Here is a 21,105-nt window from a genome sequence, read left to right as displayed (position 1 = left end):
GACCAGTAGGATAGCCCCAGGAAACAGCATGTTTATTAGAGAATTTTCAATGCGAATGTTTAATGCAAATGTTTAACAAACTCAGGGCCAAATAAATCACCCGTGCAGACCCAAGTTACATCTCTTGTGATCATTTTTATAATGGCCTAATTAGACAAATGCCAGTTTTCTCAGGCTTTGTTAGAGGCTGCCGGTGACAAAGGTCGAATGATTCTTGGTGTTAGATCTCACTCCCGACTTGCGAGGCAGCTGATAAAGGGAACAGAATATCCTGCACTAAATGGCACAACAGTTTATTCCCAGGGTTAGGTGGAAGCCGGCCATCCAGTAAGGGATAAAAGCTACGCTATACGAACTCAATGACCCGGACGGGAAATGGCATGGCATCCGCGGATTGGAGGAGCAGATACGTTCGTTGACCAAGGGTTCTTGGGTGACATTGTAACAAGGGAACGTAGTCATGTGATCTTTTCCTTTGTGAACGGTTAAAATACATGACCAGAAGGGGAACCTGTGTTGTGTTTTGTTTGTTTTTGATAATACTGCGTGTAATTATTTGGATGGCTAACACGATCCAGAGCTGTTGCCAAAGGCCAGCACTAAACCCGGATCAACAGCACTGCGCTTTGTTAATAACTGTATTCACCACAAGCACTAGAGCACGCATTGTGGACATGTGTTTGTGTATGTTTTACGTGTGGGTGAACTAAAAACAGGACTGTTATTATTCAGGAGCCAACCTGCGCATTACAAGTAAGCAATACACGCCACTGTATTGCTTCATTACCATTGTTATTATTTACTGTTGTTTTGACATTAGGCCACTGGATTAAAAAAAAAAAAAAAAAAAAAAAAAAAAAAAAAAACATTAAACAACATTGCACCTGGATTATAATTGTCTGTCTGCTAATTGATCACCTGCACCTGCACACTGTTAACCACTTTGCCACACTGCCCCAAATGTAGAATATGCTGTTTATGTTATTAAGCATGCCATGCATGCAGAAACAGTAACACAGTAAATGATGATTGAGAATAAATATCCTTGGGAAATAAAATACTTAATTTGAAGGAAATTAGAAGTGTATAATGTAATCCTTTAGTGAGCCCCAACACTGTTTTTCTTAAATATGGTAATTATTTTTTTTCATCCTGTATCACCAGAAATTACATTTCATAAAAAATAAAAAGTAACACATTTTACTGTCTTATACCACCCTTAGGTTGTGCTTTTTTATTAATAGATTAGCTAAAATTCAATAGGCTTGTCGCAGCATATAATAGCTATTCAGAAGCAATTAAACTGTCTTTTTTTTATGTCTGAGCGCGAGCGCGCCCTTTCACAACCTTCAACTTGATTCGCAGTGATTCAAAATTAACTTAAAAGTCTTGTTTGCTGACAGCTTAAAGCTTAATTGACTGAAAGCCAAATAGAGTGTGTTCTGTATTCAGCAGCAGGGGCTATTGATAAAGCCATGTGCAAATCGCACATGTTGAAAGAGCAGCGATTGGGCCCCTTTTCTTGTATTCAGCACACAGCTTACCAGGGCTGCGCAGTCAGACATGCTTTGTCGAGTCTTTCATCATCCCAACTTAACTCTCTCTGGAGTTTCTCTAACAGCAACCCAGTATTGAGCTGCTCACAACCGCAAGGCCTTATGCAATTCTTAGAAGTGATTAAAGTTGCAGTATTCCTTTCTTATATGATTCTTTTGTTATAGGTTCTTGATAGAACATAATAGCAGAATCCACCCCCTTCCCCTTCCCAAACAACCACCTAAAAGATTCCACTTGACTCAGAATTCAGTTTGAGAAGCTTAATGTACGGGGCATATCCAAAACAAGTTACCCAGACTTTTTATGAAAAATAGTAACTTAGACATTTTTGCCACTGAATAGATTTCAAGCAATGTTTGTTTTGAAATATTGAAAAGCCCTAATAAATGTGCATGGTACGGAATGTATGTAAACTCACAAATTGCATGTGAGGCAGTTTCATAAATAGTAATATAGGACTGAGCCCCTTTCAAATGGCAGCTGTGTGTTTTCCCCTCCAAGCCTGTTAAAGTTCCATTTCAAGTATGAAATGTAAGCATTACCTGACGGGATGTATCTTATAGCCTGAATTACCTGAGCACTTATATCAAAGCTGCTACTTTAAGAGCCCCGTATGTACGTCGTCTCCTCCCCCAGGAGATAAATACGAGTCACGCATAAGGCTCAGTGACATTTTGTCTTTCAGCCTTTGCCTGAGGAAGGAGTGAGCTCTGACTTTGTCATAACTATGGAGATAAGTTGATTAATTCACTTTTTCTCACTCTTATTTCATACTTAAAAATAATTTCACATTTTAAGCGATAAATCTTCTTAGCTCTAGGTTGTGATTAAGTCTCCTCCGCAGCCATGTGTCTTGTGCGAAGCCAGCGACTCTCCTCGCCCCTTCCCTGGGATTCAGTACTTTGTTGCGGCTAAGTTCATGCTCTCTCCCTTGCTGTTTGGCTCTTCGTGAGTCGATGTTAAAGTTGTTGCTAGCTCCTTATATAATATATATATATATATATATTACTATATATAATATATATATATATATATATATATATATATAATAAATTTTAGTTTTTTTCTTTCAGAAACCCAACATTGCACTTAGGCTTGTGTCTTTGTACTAGAGTCCGTCTCTGCATACAGACAGAATATACTGCTCTAGCCATCTGTTTATTTTCCAGTTGGATTTTGCACTACAGAGACACTGCCAGTGTTAACACTTTTTAGCTACACTGTGCTGTCGAATTGGCTGGAACCTTTTTGACCTGAGTCTGTATGCTGTTGCTGTGTTTGCTGCACTGACAACGAAGGCTACTAGATTTTTTCTAGTTAGTAGGCTACTGCAGCCCCTGTCTGTTTTACACTGCATTCATGCAGTTTGCCACTTTAACAATATTTTTCAGGTCTTTACCTGCACACCACTTCCTGGTACCATTTCTCTACCAGTGACTCGCTCTGTCAGTAGCAAATTAGGTACTAGTCACCTCTGTTGGTACCAAGGTTGGTACCAGTCATCTGGTTCATACCAGTGTCAGTTCCAGTGACCCGTTACTCTGTGTACACAACAGTTTCCAGCACAAGTCAGCTTACTGTCTGTTTTTGTGCGCATACATTGCATGGCTGAAATGTTTTTTCAACCTATCACCATTCCTGTGTTTCACCTTTGTGCCGGTTGCAGCAGAGGATAAACACGATAGGTGCAGGCACTCCCTGGGAAGGGAGCATGCAGAGGGGACAGGTAAAGACCACAGCTATTGTGCATGAACACTCATTAAGAAGACACTGGAAAGCAGGTTGGCTTGCTGTTCCAGGGACCAGTTGGCATCTCTGAAACCAGTGCAGCATGACTCGCCACGTTCGTCCCGTGCAGTGCAGTCAATAGAGCCCTCATTCCACGTTACACCAGGAGCTAGGAAACAATCCTCGAGGGATAGGAGTAGGACTAAGAGCCATGCTCCTCTAAATCTCCTCTTCATCAAGGAAGAGGAACAGGAGATGCCATAGCAGGCATTCTTATACTGACCGGGTTGCAGGGCAAATAGAAAAGCTTTTTGAAGATATGAACCAGCAGCAGTCCCTTTTGATGGAGCGACTGCGAGGCCCCCAATCACAGCGGGAGGACGCCATGTCTCTTACTGCATCTGAGGGCATGGGCACCCAAGAATTAATCTTCCCGACCTGAGGATGCGGAATCAGATGTCTTGGCTCCCACGCTGAGCCCCTCTTTGTCCGAGGAGCTCACTTCCCTTATCATCCACGCTACCACTGCCCGGCAAGTGCCTTGGGCCACGGAAAATGAGCGAAAATGCTCTATATTTGATAGGGTGCCCGCTGCTATGCATCAGTGCCCAGCCCCCGGTTCTCCCGGATTTTGCACAAGGTGGAATCATCCTGGGAGCAGTTTGTATAGGGTGCCTTGCCCAGTTTTTGCCTGTTGAGGCTTCCATTGGCTCTGATGCAGATGCCGAATCTAGCATTGCTGCAAAAGGACGTTTCATGTTCCAATAAACAATGCCGTGTCACTGAAATTATGCTGAAAAAGGCCTATATGACCTCAGCATTTTGCACACGTCTTGCTAGCTACAGTAGCGTACTAGTGACTTACCAGTCCATGCTGCTACAATCGCTGTCCTCCGACCATAGGCCCTTGCCCCTCCAGTTGGACGAGCTGAGCCTGTTCAACAGCCACCTGATACATTTGTCTAAATACAGTACCCAGGTGTTGGGCAGGAGCATGGCTGCAATGGTGGCGACAAGAAGACAGCTCTGGCTTGCTCAGGCTCGAGTACCTGACAAGGACAAGGCATCGTTACTGGATGCACCTGCAACCCCAGGGCATGCGTTTGGGCCCTCAGTGGATGAGACGCTGAAACGCTCTCACCAAGCACTTCCAAGGAGTTGGCACACCTTCTCCCCAAGCAGAAGCTCACAGCCTGTAAGCCAACAAAGGATTGGTAAAACAGGCGTCCTCAGCCCCAAAAGCAGATTCAGGGTCCTGCAGCCCCTGCTAGAGCTAATGCGCAGAACCATTTTCACGGTGTGCAACGTAGAGGCCAGCGCAATTACTGGCCCACCAGCCGCAGGTGCAAGCCTCTACGAGCCAGCAGCCCTAGGGATTTGCTACCACAGGTCTAGCGCCCATTCTATCGGGCCCCCTTGGAGTATTGGCGGTCACAGACAGCTGGGTGATTATCGCCATTAGAGCCGGTTACTCTCTGCAGTTACAATTTGCCCCCCCAGCCTTTCAGGGCATGATCACAACACTTGCCTGGATGACTGGCTGATATGTGCCAAGTCACCAGCACAGGTAGTGTTGCACACAGGACTGGTCACCAACCACCTCCAACAGTTAGGCATCACGGTGAACCAGTTGAAAAGCCGATTAACACCCTCTCAAAAGGCTGCCTATTTTGGCATAAGCCTCAATTATGGAATTTCTGTCGGCCGACAGAATTCAGAGCTTAAATCTCTGCTTGGAGCTGTTTCAGCCCAACGCAAAATCACATAAAATGTATTATCAGAAAAACTGTAAGAACCCTGAATTGTTTATTTGCTTCAGGTCTAAGTTCCACAGACAAGCCCTATCTAAACAGCGGCTGCCAAGGTGCATTGCAGACATGGTCAGGATTGCATACGTTCTAGCCAACCTGCCCCATCAGAAAAGGCCACTGATCACTCCACAAGAGGCCTTGCAATCTCCTAGGCATTATAGCAGGGCACATCTGTTGCAGACATTTGCAACGATGCAGTATGGGCCACGCCTCATATTTTTTACCAGCTTCTGCCGGCTGAATGTCGTAGATCAGGGGAACCCTGGTTTTGCGACCAGAGTGTTAAGAGAAGCCACTCATTCTGGTCTGTAACACATTCTTTTATTATTGTTCCACTTTAAGTCATGTGGTAGTTAGCCACACACCTCTTGGACTTCCGGTGTTAAATGCTGAGGCTACTTAGTGTAACCTTGCAGCATATACACTGTATTAGAGTCCTCCCTCACTGTACTGTGGACTATAATAACATAAGAACATAAGAAAATTTACAAATGAGAGGAGGCCATTCGGCCCATCTTGCTTGTTTGGTTGTTAGTAACTTATTGATCCCAGAATCTCATCAAGCTGCTTCCTGATGGGTCCCAGGGTGTCAGCTTCAACAACATTACTGGAGAGTTAATTCCATCCAGACCCTTATGATTCTTTGTGTAAAAAAGTGCCTCCTATTTTCTGTTCTGAATGCCCTTTTGTCTAATCTCCATTTGTGACCCCTGGTCCTTGTTTCTTTTTTCAGGTCGAAAAAGTCCCTTGGGTCAACATTGTCAATACCTTTTAGTATTTTGAATGCTTGAATTAGGTCACCGCATAGTCTTCTTTGTTCAAGACTGAATAGATTCAATTCTTTTAGCCTGTCTGCACATGACATGCCTTTTAAACCCAGAATAATTCTGGTTGCTCTTCTTTGCACTCTAGAGCAGCAATATCCTTTTTGTAGCGAGGTGACCAGAACTGAACACACTTTTCAAGATGAGGTCTTACTACTGCATTGTACAATTTTAACATTACTTCCCTTGATTTAAATTCAACACTTTTCACAATGTAACCGAGCATCTTGTTGGCCTTTTTTATAGCTTCCCCACATTGTGTAGATGAAGACATTTCTGAGTCAATATAAACTACTAGGTCTTTTTCATAGAGTCCTTCTTTAATTGCAGTATATCCCATATGACATTTATAATGCACATTTTTATTTCCTGTGTGCAGTACCTTACACTTTTCTCTATTAAATGTCATTTGGCATGTGTCTGCCCAGTTCTGAATCTTGTCTAGATCATTTTGAATGACCTTTGTTGCTGCAATAGTGTTTGCCACTCCTCCTATTTTTGTGTCATCTGCGAATTTATCAAGTTTGCCAACTATACCAGAATCTAAATCATTAATGTAGATTAAGAATAGCAGAGGACCTCATACTGATCCCTGTGGTACTCCACTGGTTACCACACTCCATTCTGAGGTTTCTTCTCTAATCAGTACTTTCTGTTTTCTATATACCGTGGATCCTCATTGGTTCTCAGCCAGAATGCTAAAGGCAGTTATCTTCCTTTTAGCACATCTGTCGGTGCTGCAGGTCCTTCACTTGTGATGGCTTGGATATTCTATCCCATCAGGTAATAGTTACATTTCGTACTTGAAAGGGAAAGTTAGGTTATTATCGTAAAACCCTGGTTCACTGAAATAGAAATGTAACCATTACCCTTCAAGGTAATTGCATTCACTGCAACGGAGCAGGCCTGAAAAGAACATGACACTGAACCTTATGAGCAGCTTTGATATAAGTGCTCAGGTAATTCGGGCTATAAGAGATTATATCCCGTCAGGTAACCTAACACAGCATTGTTAACCAGTAAAACATGACCTTAAATTAGAAAAGTAAGTATATGTACTAATATCCCTTTTAATATATAAATGTAATATATATCAGTCACTGTTTGGCAGAGGTAATAGAACAAAAAAAAACCCTTCTACTTCAAGGTAAACAGTATTCTATAAATGAATAAATTAAATACGTAAAAAAAAAAAAAGCTTTCAAAACGTTTTTTATTTTATTATTTGCAATGGTAAAAATGTAAAACAAATGCCTGACAACACCAGCTGTTCTAATTTAATTTGGGTCTCCTTGGATTAGCTTCCTTATTTCTACTCAGATTCTGACGTCTAATTTATTCGGTTCTTTAAAATGGTCAATTTATTGTATTTTTGCAGATTGAAATAAAAAAGAAATTTTATATTTAACATTATATATATTATATGATGGAATATATATATATATATATATATATATATATATATATATATATATATATATATATATATATATGCAGTATATTATAGCAGTACATTGTGAATTTAAAGCAGTGCATTGGCAGACCTGCAGAATAAAATGCCCGTTTATCAAACAGAGCAGCATTTTTATAGTCTACAGAAATCCCTCTGTCCTCCTGTACTGTATAAAATGTGTTTTGTTTCGGTTTAGGCATGACGCTTTTATAAAACACGTTGAAACACTGCCTCATAAAAACAAATACAAACGTGTTTGCTTATGTTTTAAAATATCCCCTCGCTATGTGGTTCTTTGTTTTTCATATTAAAGTTGTATAGGGAACAACATAAAACAGGAGCTTTAACGGGAAGAAATTGCATTTAATGAAATGTAGAGCATTAATTTATTATTAAGTCTGAAAACTTTTTTTTTCAGATGGAGGAGAGATCAAAGTTGAACATTTTAATTATTACCACACCAACCTTTATTTATTTTTTCTCTGAGAGTAGGTCTGGTCTTTCTGTCAGTTGGGAAGTCTAAAGAAGAAATGACAAGTGAAATATTGATCACAACAAACCTCTATGGGTGTTGAGCTTCAACTTTTTTTTTAAATATTAACCAGTTATGTTGTTTTTGATCTGCCATGTGAGGCACTAGAAAAAGGCAGATAGATGCTAAAGCTAAAAAGCTTTAAAAAAAAAAAAAAAAACTTCATAAAGAATATTTTACTCATTTTAGTTTGAATTTATTATATGTGATCATTAAGGGGCTTCTCTCTCTCTCTCTGAGCAGTTATATATATATATAATGTGTGGATAGTCTTGGTTTAGCTTACTTCAAAGATGAAAGAAAACCCTTGACGCACATTGCACTTTAGTGGGGTAAACTGGGGGGTGGTTTCACAGACCCTGATTAACACTAATCTTGACCTAGTCTAACATTAGGTAGTCCAAAAGATGTGCTAATCAAGGTGTGAGAAACCGTGTGTATGTCTTTAATTGTATAGTATACTCTATCATAATACTGGTTTTAATAGTCATATGGGTACACCCTTTATGTTCTACAGGTTGCACAGTGTAAGAATAATTTCAGTTAACTTGTAGGTGAAAACAATACAATGCAATGTTAGCATTTTCAGTGGGGTCTCACTAAATGCTGTAAAGTTCTTCAGTTATAAAATGTTGTAAATTAATATGTCAGTTTCGTGTATTTCAATCCCTAGAAATACAAACCAAAAAAACAAGAACAAAAAAAGCACCCTTTTACAGAACCCCTAAAGTGAATAAAAAAAAAAAAAAAAAAAAAAAAAAAAAAGATTAGTATCTTCTGCGCATGAGTGAGCACGAGTTAGTGCATAATATTTGTAAGAGATTGTGGTAGTGTCATTTGATTTTCTTTTGTAATTTTGGTAGATGAGCCATGGTTTTGTGTTGCAATTGCACCAACTTTCTCGATCATCAATGTGTCGGTCCCAATAATAACAATTTACTCCTTATGAAGACTTTCATGGGGTAAAGTAGCTTTTTCTTGTGAGTTAATCTTCAGGAGCTATGAACTGTTGTATGACGTAGCCTACTTTATAGTGTAGAGAAGAATATATGTGCATATTTTTCTTCATGATAAATCGAGATAATGAAGTCACCAATCCTGAATCATGACACAAATTACTCCTTGCTCATTTGCTTTTGTAACTGAGTGATATGTTCCAGACAGTAAGAGAATACAATTAGGTGCAATAAGTAATGCATTTATGTTAAAATAGCATGAGTCTAAAAGCATACCAGTTTTGCATAGCTGTTATGCCATGAAGAGAATACAGTGATTGATTGTCTACTAACCTATCCACGAGAACAGCAGGTGTCTGCTGCAGTCAACAAGATATTAACTTCTGCTCAAGAGATAATAAGTTGTCACGAGATACTAACCATCTTTTTTAATTCACACCATGTGCCTTTAGGGGTTCCATACTCTTTCCCTCAATATTTACATTCCCCATGTAAATAAAATGGGCTTTGCCTGGTGTACATTTAAGCATAGTTAGTATAAGTAGACATGGTCACAGAGATTCAATGGCCAAATGGTGTATCTGAATTTTCTGAGCCCTTGAAATCCTTTTAATTAGAATAGTTTAATTTCAGATTAGGCATGACATGGATTATGTGATACAGGGCATCCTTTACTTTGTATTCCAATGCTGCTGCTCTGTGCTTCCTTAATTGAAATTACCTAGGGATGAAACTGAGATGGTCATTTTTTTTTCCTTTTAAATTAGTGAAATTGAGTTAACCTTCAAAAATCTGTAACACGAGCATACCAACACATAAACCATATAATTTAACACTAATATCAAGATTTCGAGTTAGCGTCTTGTTTGCACAAATAACACACTGGTCACCTTCCTCTTCCACTCCTCATTATGATTGTGTTGTTGTAAGTTTACACAGGTAGTTTTGTACACACTTAATATTAAAGGTTTTTTTGATTGTTTGTTTTGTGTTTTTCCCCACACATGAGAACCCAACCTGATATTGCAGAATTTCTGTATTGATTCCCCCACAATTCCAAGCGATCACATTTTACCTGCCTTCTTATCGATGTTTGTTTGAGGGCCAGACTGCATGCAGGGGATCATGGGAGACTGGTCTGGCTGAACACAGCTAAAATGAGACCAACAATCCATTGTTTATGAGCATGCTCAGTATCCTAACAAAAGTAAACATGGTTGTGTGAATATACTGTTAACTGTAGGCATGGATATTTTAAATTCACTGTAGAGCCTGATGTTTAATTATTTTTTTTTTTTTTGGTTTCACAGTAATTGTAGCTTGTTAAAGAAGTAAGCACTATGGTATTGATTATTGTATTGTGCATGGTTGGGAATCAGCAACCAAAAGGTTTTGTTTTCTTGTACACTTACCCATAGGGCAATTGCTCACCTCTGAAAAACACAACAGCTGCTACACTGTTCTGACTTTGTTTCAGCTTTTTATAAAGGCTTCTTATGTTTGCACTGATTAAATACATTTTATGTTGTTTATATAGTATGGGGTTTTTTCGTATGTGTTTTTTACCTAGTGAAATGTACTTTTAAATGACTTATTTTTCTTTAGTTTATTATGTTATGGTGTGAAACCAAAGTTCAGCAAATAGGATTTGGATAAAATGTCATTAAAATAGATCTCTCCATTTTAAACTAATAGGATCAAAAATCAATCTTGTGTGTGAAAGAAGGTGGGAAAGGCTGAAGATTCTCTATTGTTTTCTCTTTGAATACCCATCCAGCAATAAAATTATTTTTATTTAAATCTCATATTTTTCTTTACCTGTATATATTTTATGCAAACTAGAAAATGAAAACCGTATGATTTCACACATACAAAAACAATGTATCAAACTGTGCAGCAGTGAGAAATATGGCTTTATCTTGCCATAGATATAAAAAGGGATGTATTTGAGAAAAAATATTACTTACACTTTTACATTTATCTCTTCTGTACAGACAGTAGAAAAACATGAAATGTTTGTTTTTCAGATTACATTTTTCAGAAACATGTTCTATATAGCATGGATAATAGATATATTTTGTTGAAAACAGCCATTGTGGCATTTGCACACTGCCAATTATTTTTAATACCACTTTATGCTGGAATCACTTCTATAGACCCTGTAAGCATGATATATATATTTTTTTCTACTAAACATGGTTTAGCTAGTCAGTTGTCTGTCTTTTATCTGTCTGTTGATATAATTAAATATGTGCGATGCAGTTCACTGAAAGTTTTATGCATAAACCAATTTTTAAATCTGCTAACGCATTGAATTCTAAGTATGTAATCAAGGGACTTCGTTTAATTTAAAAACTTAAATTTTACAGCCCAAAAACACTAAAGACAAGTGACCTCTTGATGATTTCATAATTAATTATACTATTAGTCTGAATTACTTTTATTGACTATCTACAGAAGGTCAGCATGAGGGCAGACGATTTGATAGATAAATAGATAGACAGATCTATAGATAGATAGATATAATCTCGGCTTGTTGGAAAGTGAAATGACATTTTAAGAAGCAAGAAGCTTGAATGTAAAGATGGAGACCATTGTAATGCTTTGTTGAGGTAGGTTGCCCTTAGCGTACAAATAGGAAAACTAACCAACCACTTCTATTGTAAGTTATTTGCAGAGTGTATTGCATTGAATTTGGTTTATTAATAATTTTAAAAAACTGGGTTAATTGGAAAACATCTAATATAAATTATTTTTCACAGTGCTGTCAGTTGTTTGGTTGAGGTATTGAAGGACCCTACACAGAACATCTTACACAAACTGAATACAACTATCCCATAGGGCATTAGATTATATTCTACATCACATCGCGCTGATCAGTTAGTTACATTTATAATATTAGTGGTATGTACAGTAAATTCTAAAAGGTATTGACAATGTCGACCCAAGGGACTTTTTCGACCTGAAAAAAGAAACAAGGACCAGGGGTCACAAATGGAGATTAGACAAAAGGGCATTCAGAACAGAAAATAGGATGCACTTTTTTACATACAGAATCGTGAGGGTCTGGAATCAACTCCCCAGTAATGTTGTTGAAGCTGGCACCCTGGGATCCTTCAAGAAGCTGCTTGATGAGATTCTGGGATCAATAAGCTACTAACAACCAAACGAGAAAGATGGGCCGAATGGCCTCCTCTCGTTTGTAAACTTTATGTTCTTATATTCTAGTACCAGTCAAAAGTTTGAGTACACCTGCTTGAAACCAGGTTTTTCATGGTTATCTATGCTTTTAACTGTATAAACTTGTCTATAAACACTTTATTTCATTATGTGCCCAGTCTCCAGACCTCAATCCCATAGAACTTGTATGGGACGAACTGGACAGAAGAATCAAAGCAAAGCTACCCACAAGTGCCCTACATCTCTGGCAATTGCTGCAGAAGCGCTGGGAAAACATGTCGGGTGATTTCCTGCTGAAACTTGTTAACCGAATGCCTTGTGTTTGTGAGGCTGTTATTAAGGCAAAGGGTGGCTATTTTGAGGAATCCAAGATTTAGAGACAATTTTCAATTTTCTTGAACATTGCTTTGATACTCCTTATGTTTTGTTTTGTATATTGTAACATGTGTTTTCATTTTCAAGTATTTACAGAAACGTATACGATGTAAAACATTGCCAATTATGAAAAAAAACTTAGTTTCCAGCAAGTGTACTCAAACTTTTGACTGGTACTGTATGTTGGAGACTTATATAGAATGTGCTTCTTGCCATAGTCAAAATATAAATCTATTTTTCTTTTATTTATAGACACATTTTGGTGTTTTCGTATTTGAAAATCTTGTGGTGCTAAGAAATTCAACTGAAATGCATTTGGGTAATGCTTAGGAAGAAAGTTTTTGAAAGTATGCAGGTCATACAAATACATCCTTCAAAAACATTTACATTTGTGAGTTTTGGCTGCCTGATGCCTTGGATCACTTTGGAATTTGTAAGTGGTACTAGTGACTGGCTTAGTGCAAAATTGGATTTGTCTCTTTGAATGAGTTTGAGGCCCAAATGGATGCGGAAAGAGAGCTGATTCTGTAGGCCTGTAATGCTGGGAAATATAATTGGCTTACCTGAAAAATGAAGTGCAAGGGTTCCTGTAGTGAATACAAACTATAAGATATGTATGTAGTCCCCTTACTGTTAGAACAGATACTGATCTTGGCAACTTACAAAGGCACTATTTATAATCAGTCTACTGTGTAAACAAGGTGGTGGGGTTTGCCGCAGTGTAGTTTAATAAGCATTCGGAAGCCTATCCAGATGCTTTCTCAGAGGCTGTACACGTGTTAATGTGCAGCTTCTTTGGAACGATGAATGATGGTTAATGATTATCTAATGACAGTTCTCGGGACTGGAAGGCACTTAGTACACAGTGTGCTGCATAGCTTATTTTTCATACCTCCAGACAGGTTTATTTGGTCTCACCTTGAATGGAACAGTTTTGTATTGATTGTATTGGTGTAGATTTAAACACGCCATTGGCTTAGAATACCACTGACTGGGTATTAGACAATAAATGCATTCACCTAAAATCAGTGTTTTGTTAATGTGATAAAATATGTGTTGCTTGTAAGTTATTTCATATACAAGAAAATTCTGGTTTGGACCTTGCTTTGTTGACCTGTGTTCAAAGTAGAAATGTGGTTAAAATATTTGACCACTATTAGCACTCTGTGCTATGCGAAATATATATATATATATATATATATATATATATATATATATATATATATATATATATATATATATATATATATATTCTATTATATATGATAATAGGGTGACATACTATTATTATTACTTCAAAGAAGATGTAAATTAAATTTTTCAGAAGTTGGGATTTTATCTTTACTGTAGTCTTATGACAGGTTGTTTATCCGGATGAGGCAAGCAGTGTAAACAATAGGGAGACAAATCTGATATTGTCTTCTTTTCCAAAGTGTTTTTTTTTTTTTTTTTTAATTAGTGTTCATTAGAAAGTAGTGGTCTGATTGAAGCAAGTTGAAATGATTTTAGTGGTATGCTTTTTTTTTGTAGCTTGCTTCAGGGAGAGCTTTATTTGGTAAAGCCAAAGGTCACCAGTAGCTTCTTGAAGAGTGCACTTGATGAAATAATCAGGGAAAGCTATAAAGGTGATGGATGATCAGATAAGGTTTATTGGGTGCATTGCCAGAACTGTTAGTGAAGGTCCTGTATCAGTGCTGAACCTTGAAATATATATATAATATATATATATATATATTATATACTATATTTAATGTATATTTTACTCCCGATCAAATCATGCAAATCAAGTATTCCTAAGTTCAAATTTATTATCTGTATATAAAATATTCATTATATAGTAATCCAAAACCGTAATGTTCCATATCAAAGCTTAATTTTAATAAGAGAAGTGTGGTTTTAAAACCATTTGCAACCCTTAATTTGTTTCGGTATTATTTTTAGTTTAGTTTTAAATAAGATTGTCAATACATTTGCCTTCCTTTGAAACATCTCCCTCTTCAGCAACTGAAGCACGGGGGCCTCTATGTGCAGACGTGAAGAACAGTGCTGTGTCTAGATACATCCTAATTTATTTTGTTTAATACTATAGTGCAAATTTTGTATCAGATATTAGAGTGAGAATTTTTAGTATACTACACATTTTGAAATTTAAAAAAAAAAAACATTGATCCATGATCAGTTGCCCAATAAGCCAATGTAACTCAAGTCAACTTTTCCTGGCAACTGTTGCATCAAAAGAGTTGCTGACAACCAAGTTGCTTCAACTTCTACGGCAACATTTGTATAGAATGGTTATGTAGCTCATAATGTAGGTGCATAACCAGTTTGGAGTCATGCACTTACAAGAATAAACGTTAAGTGAATAAAATGCTTATATATGTGAGGTTGTTGTGACAGTCCTAACTGAAGTTCTTTTAAGTTGTTACTTTTATTTATTTATTTTGTTGCCAACAATAAACTTAATCAGACCACTTTAATCAAGTCTGATGCACTGTAACAGGTTTTTTTAAATTATTATTATTTTTTTTTATATTGCAATTAACCTTTCAACAAGCAGTCTACAGTCTTTAGTTTTATGGTTAAGTGGTTTACAGTTTTGGAAACTTACTCAATTTGGACATACTTTTATCCAACCTATGTCATTAGAATATGATGTAAATAAATTATATAAAACCTTGCATGTCGCCTTGGATAAAGGCGACTGCTAAATGCCTTAATAATAATAATCATAATAATAATAATAATAATAATAATAATACATTAAAACGTTTTATTTCGTATAATGGTTGAATACATAGTAATGTATACATTTTAATGTACTATAATTAGGGCTTCTGGTTTTCGGTATTTTCATGGTGTTTCCCTACTCACCTTACAGGTTTTTTAATTAAAGTTGAGAAATGTATTAAATGTGAAATTAGTAACTGGTGTGATTCTTATTATGAATCAGTCTTTTAAATGTGATTTTAATGTGACTGTTTTTATGTGAGATAAACAGATACAATGTCTTTTTTTTAAATGTCGCGTTAGGCAACTTTAAAAACCTGTCTTATTATTTAGTAGTTGTTCAGTATTTAGCAGACACCTTTAAACACAACGATTTATAGGGTTTGTTAAAAATAAGAATACATTGTACTACATAAAAACATTGTGTAAGATTTTACACATTCCACTAGGTGGCACAGTGACCACAGTTGCCCCTCAATTGTATCGCTAATACAGGGCTCCACACATACTCTACCCCCAGCCTTCACAGTATGGACTAGGCCTTGCCATTTTTTTTTTAACTCTGTAAAATAATTTAACTAAGCTGTAACATAAATAACATGATTTAACATTTAAAATATACACAATGTGTTTGTAACTTACTTTAAAATCATTCGATCAGTGTGATCTCTTTGTCTGTTCCCCACTGAGGTCTCTTTTCGGTAGCCATGTTTTGTTTTGTTTTTCCCTCAGTCAGCGTCTGGAGGTCACATGACGTAAATCTGGATCATGATTGGTTGTTTCACCGAAGTTGCCAGAAACGCTGCAACAAAATCAAAATGATCTAGTTTTGAGCAAACTGGAGGAAATTGCTTGACAAAGTCACAGATAACTAGTTGCTGCAACTGTTGAAACAGTTGCTTGAAAGTTGCCTCGTGTTACATCGGCGATAAGCATTCAGAATGCTTTAATCTTACAGTATGTGCATTACAGTAATAGTTGGCTCGTCAGCCAATTTTTATTGAATTAATTCCTGTTCCAGAATAACCTTCGGAACAAACAAGATCCTCTAATCCTTTTATTCCAGCCTGAGATGAAATAATTTTAAAGCAAGTGCCTTTTACTCCTCAAAGCCAATTAAAGGGCTTTTATGTAAATTTCACAAAACGGCCTGTTCTGTCTGCTGCTATGTTAATTTCCTCTTTACCAGGTTTGTGTTTTGCAAGAAGGGCACACATTTATAAATAAAAGATGCTGATAAAACAACTAAATAAGCTAGTCATATGAAATGTATGTATGTAATGTGAAAAGGCTGCATAAGTAATATGTCTACTGTCCATTCAGAAATTTAAATTTAGATCAGGCCAGCTAAAAAGATTAAAGGAAATGGAAAACTAAGTACAGTAATGCTTAAAAAAAAATGTAATGACTTCATCCTCTTTATGAATGCTATAGAAACATATTCACAAGACAGGTTCATTCCATTTTAAAGAGTCACTATTGCAAAAATTCATTTTTAATTATCAACACTGAAATATACTTACAATGAATTTGAAAAATAATTTGGTTCCAGTCTCAAATAATAAATAAACAAACAAAAAAAATTGTGTATGCAAGGTTGCATAGGCAATGTGAAGTTAAACTAGACAATCTAATTAGAAAATAAAGAATTAGTTATTTTGCCAACATCTGAACATCTGTAATGCTAAGTCTGTCTGCAAAATATGGGGACTATGTAGTTTATTTCTTCATTTTAACCCACTTATATTTATACCCAGCAACTATAGTGCCAAAAAAGTAAAAAAAAAAAAAAAAAAAAAGAATAAAAAAATGTGTGCAGTGACAAACACAAATGCCAGTAAAATCTTACCCACTGGTGAATAGAATTGTAAATGGCTTTAAACACCTATGTGTTTGTTTCTCCTAAATTTTGTGTGTGTGTGTGCGTGTGTGTATTGGTCATAAAATGGTAGAGAGATGATTTAGCTAAATGTTTTAAAGAATCTTCATTTTATCTTCATTGTATTTTATAGCACTACTGCAGTATTTCAGCTACTCTGTTTTCACACTGGTTATTTGAGGTTATTAATTTTCTGCTTTTGATAGGACGATCAACTGTCTTGTCAAGAAAATGGATCTCTGTGTCACCCTTTAGCATGATTAATACCAAAATTCTCTCTAGATTGATGAAACTGCAGAGAGAGGGATATGACGTAACAGCGGTGCCAGAAAGGTTCCAATATGACGACGGTCTGCATTTCCATTGACCAAACATTTAACTTTTTAACAAAATTGGCACAGCAAGACACATCTGTTATGAGTACAGGGCACAGAGAGCCTTGTTATTTTGAGTACAGCTCCCCTTTAAATATGTAAAATAGAATAGAATTAAAAGAGAGTGAAAAAAACAAAGGTTTAAAAACGTAATATAATAATCTCACCTGCGGTAGTGCATTTGTAATACAGACATGGTTATCACAAGCTTGGATAATTGTGCACACAGCATGATCATAATGTAAAACAAGCAAGCCTTTCTGAGGTGAAATGTCACCTTTATCTCTCAAGTAGGGAATAGGAAGCAACAATGTGAAAACTAAGCACATATTTTAAGAAGTAAACCAAAAGCAAAAAGTTAGCACCCCTACTTGCTCAGCAGGTAAATATTTAATATTTACCTAACTACACTAACCCTGCTGGATTCTCTAATATTTTAGGGGATGTACGTTTTTAGTTTTCTTTCTGATGCACAGTTTGTGAACACAATATTGTGTCATCCATCTTGTGACACAAAAAATGAATTTGCCTGGATCAAAAGGCACACAGTTTCTATGGAGAGTCAGTGTCTTCAATTTTTCCCCTTTGGTCAAAGGTCTCCAAGAAATGGCTGATGAAAAATAAGTCTAGATCAAAGGTCAGGAAACAGCTTTTATGTTGTAGTATGTTGAACATCTCCGAGGCCTGTCAAAAATTAATGTTTTGGGCCAAAGGTCACGCAGCAGTGTTTGTGCCGAATAGTGTAGATATGCAAAATGAAGCGCAATAGTAATTTAGTTATGACACGTTAATATGAAGGTATTGCAATCTACAGTATCATGTGATTGTATTTTAGTATTTGTAGAGGCTTTACAGTACTAAGCTATACATAAGCATAAAAAACAGTGGTTTACTGCCCCTTAATGAAACATTTTAACTGTACAACTGTCAACATGAAACTCAACATGAAAATCGCAAATTGCATGTGTGTTAGGGCAAAAGGACAGAAATAGTCAGTCAATTTTGTACTGCTGTAGGGCATCACACAAAAGTTTCTTGATATACTCATGATGATTTTACATGTACCCGTGAGCCAGAAGTACAATACTATGTGCATTTGTCACCAGTGACGTTGGTGCAAGGATGTGATTTAAATAAAAAAAAATAGTAGCATGGCAGAATTGGAAACCAAACAAATTGAAATGATATGGAAAATAATGTACATTTGGAATTGCTACCAGCTATACTTTCAAGGGATTATATAGAATGCTTCTAACTTTGAAACTCAGCAAAACAGACTGGGACTTTTTTGGGGGCATATCCTCCCATTTGCCCAACCACCCCCCCACCCCCCCAGCCCACACACATCATCAGCCTGAAAAGTACGGAGACATGTCCCTTGTGTTTGGTTTCCTACTGAAACTGCACACATGGCATTTTCAAGCACAGCAACCATTGCAGAGACTGAACGGCTGGGGTCAGGGCCTTGTCTATTGATCAGTATCCCTGCTGTCCCCACTCCTGCATCTGCTTCATTGGCTCCTTTCAGTGTCTGCTCCAGTACATTAGAATAGAAATCCATAACTAGAGCTGTGCTCATCCAAGCAAGGGAAGAAACTAAATTAAATGCTATAAAACAATCTTGGAATCAGGAGTTTGCGCCAATTCATCTTGATATAGAATGTCATGCCAACTCTCTGTCCAGCACCTGGGCCAGAAGCGGCTATAGTGAAAATAGATGGAGCTAGTTTGTCAGCTAGGGAACTAGGTAGCGGTTAGCTATTGCCTTTTGCAAAGGGCAGGTGACAGAACAATCAGTGTGCAGCTACAGAATAGAGCTCTCTCCCTGTGCTTTTGTTCTGATGCATACTTCATGCAGAGAGACTGGTGGAGGGGCTGCATTCTCTAGTTAAGGAAATGACTGCTGGCGAAGGCCTGTTTGCACAATAGAATCTCAATCGGTTTACTTCAGAAACAAAAGCACTTGGTATGAAATAACCATGTTTAAATGCTCCCTCCCACTGCACATGGTGGATATGCAGAGTTACTCCCTCCGGTCCGATACCTTTTATTTTCTTTGTATGGTGTTGGAGTGCTGGATGTCTGATTCAGTCTGACACCTTGTCTCTTTTTGCACACATGCTGAAGGTGCAGTCTGCCACATTTTTAGTTACTGCATGTTGTTATATAGCATGCCATTTAAGAAATATAAAATCCATATACACTTCTTAATTAAAATAATGGGACTCTGTCAGTTGTCAATTATGAGTTGAATAAATTGAGCGTATTTCTATTCTACACTGCTAACTGTTTTTGTACAGAGTACTTACTATTTCAGATAGATAGCAATGTGTTAACTACTTCATTTGAATTTTCGATTCAGTGTAACCCAGAATTATATAGGTCTTTTGTAGAATCCCTTTAGAGCAAGGGACTTATACTGCTAGTTAAATTTATTTTTAAATTAGTCTCACCCATTTTATTCACAGACTATTAGAAATATTAGAAATAAAGCTTGTAACCCATTTGTGCCTCTGCAAGTGCTGTTTCATAGTGTATCTCAGAAACAATTTGAGGTACAGTAGTGACTACATATTTGCATTCTAAATGTGATAGTGACCATGACATTAACTCTAATATGGCTGCCATATTCACGTCATGTGACTTCTGAAGTTTCTGCTGTATAGAAAAAGTACAGCTGTATTCTTTGATTTTCTTAGTTAATTACTGGATGCCTGTAATGAAACTGATTCATCTTTTCAGTGCCACATTGTTTTCACCACTGGACAGATCAATGGTTTTTCATATACAGTAGAGAATCAATTATCCAAACTAATTGGGACCAGTACTAGTTTGCATAATCAATTTGTATGGATAATCGAACAGGTATTAATAACAATTACTGTACATTTTAATAATGTATACAATAAAGTTAACATACACAAGTACTTAGTTCACAAGAACCTACTGATGATATATAGCCAGTAACTTATTCTATCACATTAAGCATTCAAAATTACAAAGTTTTATAAATCATTAAATTCGTGCAATTCAATAAAACTTTAAAACCTACACCTATGGTAATTAAATACTGTAATTAAACATACCAAAGTTTGAAAATCATCAAAGAATACAATTCAATACAACTTTGACACATTACAGAACTTTATGAATCAATAAAGTGTTTCCGTACTTTGAAACTTGCTTTTAAGGCATTGTAATAACTTGCAATTGAAATGAATAAAATAAAAGTTCTTAGCTGAATGCTCAATAACCTAGACAGGATCTCCAGCCTTTACTGATGAAATAAAAGAATAATTAAGAACGAGGTGACAGTTTTCATTTGCTTAATTCTAACAATTTAAAGCACACAATGCTCAATCGAAGGTTTTGGTGATCAGAATAATTCTATAAATGTATTTTTGTCTGCTGTTCCTTTTTTTGACAACAGAAGCTGTGTGCGTAATACACCACACGTAATTCATCACATGATTACAGGTGTGTTCAGTTGATTGACAGCATGGTTGATCAAAGATTGCATAACTGACTGTCTACTGTATACATTTTACTTCGTGTTTACAGACCATTCAATCTGATATTACATTCCTTAAGTGAGGCGTGGTAAACTATGCCTTTGTTGGATGCTATGTTTTTTTTGTTTTTTATTTTTACAGAAACTCCCCTTTGTTGTTTATGAAGGAGGTAATCATTAAACTTTTACAAAGCTGCT

General features: G+C 36.7%; 1 protein-coding gene across 4 annotated transcripts in view; it reads left to right on the top strand.

The window, feature by feature from the left end:
* The window catches only part of LOC121318091 (WD repeat-containing protein 7-like), a 217,841-nt gene that overhangs the window by 114,150 nt on the left and 82,586 nt on the right, over positions 1 to 21,105 (top strand). The window lies entirely within an intron of this gene.

This window comes from Polyodon spathula, chromosome 1, assembly GCF_017654505.1.
Source record: "Polyodon spathula isolate WHYD16114869_AA chromosome 1, ASM1765450v1, whole genome shotgun sequence".
Taxonomy (NCBI): domain Eukaryota; kingdom Metazoa; phylum Chordata; class Actinopteri; order Acipenseriformes; family Polyodontidae; genus Polyodon; species Polyodon spathula.
Note: the sequence above shows the minus strand (reverse complement) of the source record. Positions and strands in the feature narration are given on the sequence as shown.